The sequence below is a fragment of the Chlorocebus sabaeus genome, unplaced genomic scaffold (assembly GCF_047675955.1).
Source record: "Chlorocebus sabaeus isolate Y175 unplaced genomic scaffold, mChlSab1.0.hap1 unalloc_scaffold_1481, whole genome shotgun sequence".
Classification (NCBI taxonomy): Eukaryota; Metazoa; Chordata; class Mammalia; order Primates; family Cercopithecidae; genus Chlorocebus; species Chlorocebus sabaeus.
In genome coordinates, this window is record NW_027327281.1 from 11533 (window position 1) to 13102 (window position 1570).

Here is a 1570-nt window from a genome sequence, read left to right on the forward strand (position 1 = left end):
GCGTAACGTCCACAGCGAAAGGTGGTAGGGCCGGCACTTTTAAAGGCTGAAATACCGGCGGCTCAGGCCTGTCGTCCTAACACTTTGGGAGGCCCAGGAGGACGGATCACTTGAGGTCAGGAGTTCGAGACCAGTGTGGCCAACATGGACAAACCCCGTCTCTACTCTAAATACAAAAATTAGCCGGATGTGGTGGTGTGCGCCTGTAATCCCAGCCACTGAAGAAGAATCCCTGGAATCCGGGAGGCAGAGGCTGCAGTGAGCCGAGGGAGGGCCACTGCATCCCCACCTGGGTGACAGAGTGAGAGAGACTCAGTCCCCCCCTACCAAAAAAGGAAGAAAGGAAGAAAGGAAGATGAAAGAGAGAAAGAGAGAAAGAGAGAAAAGAAAGAAAAGAAAGAAAAGAAAGAAAAGAAAGAAAAGAAAGAAAGAAAGAAAGAAAGAAAGAAAGAAAGAAAGAAAGAAGAAAAAGAAAAAAGAAAAAAGAAAAAAAAAGAAAAAAAAAAAACAGGCCCCGCCGCCGCCGGGCGCCGTGGCTCACGCCTGTCATCCCAGCACTTTGGGAGGCCGAGATGGGTGGATCACCTGGGGTCACGAGTTCAAGAGCAACCTGGCCAACATAGTGAAACCCCGTCTCTACTAACATAGAAACATTTGCGGGGCATGATGGCGGGTGCCTGTAATCCCAGCTACTCAGGAGGCTGAGACGGGAGAATCGCTTGAACCTGGGAGACGGTGGTTGCAGTGAGCCGAATTGCAGCACTGCACTCCAGCCTGGGTGGCTGAGTGAGACTCTGTCTTAAAACAACGACAACAACAACAACAACAACAACAACAACAACAACAACAGCAACAACAACAGCATCAAAAAAGTAGCAAACGCACAAAAAAAGAACAGGCCAAAATACTCCATTGTCACTGAATGTTCCGCCACAAGACCGGAAACCCCCTGACTCAGGTCAAGGAGGTCGTGTTTCGTTCTCTCTCTCTCTCTCTCTCTCTCTCTCTCTCTCTCTCTCTCTCCCCCCTTCTCCCCTAACTTTTATGTCTTTTTGAAGCATACATGTGCAAGATTGTTACATAGGTAAACTTCTGACTGGGGGGTTCAGTGTGCAGATGATGTCATCACCCGGATACTCAGCGCAGTACCCGACACTTTTTGTGGTTTGTGTGTTTGTTTGTTTGTTTGTTTTCCTGAAGATGTCTCTCCTTCCACACCTCCTCCCTCAAGTAGGCTCCCGCCTCTCTCGTCCCCCTCGTTGTGCCCACGCGTTCTCATTATTTAGTTCCCAGTTATAGATGAGAACACGCGGTCTTTAGCTGATCGTTGCTTTCATCTTCGGTGGTGGCGGTGAAAGAGGCATGACACTAAATCGACCCTTAGGACGCTCCCCTCCGTCCCCACCCCACACCCCCTCCCCACACACACCCTCATTCCTGCACCCCCTCCTCCAACCCAAGACAGGAAGAAAGGCAGATATGAAAATAAGAGCTCAGCCCCCAAGGCGGTGGAGGCAAGGGATCTGAAAGGGTGAGCAAGCGTTAGGGGTCGTGGGATGTCGTGGCCGAG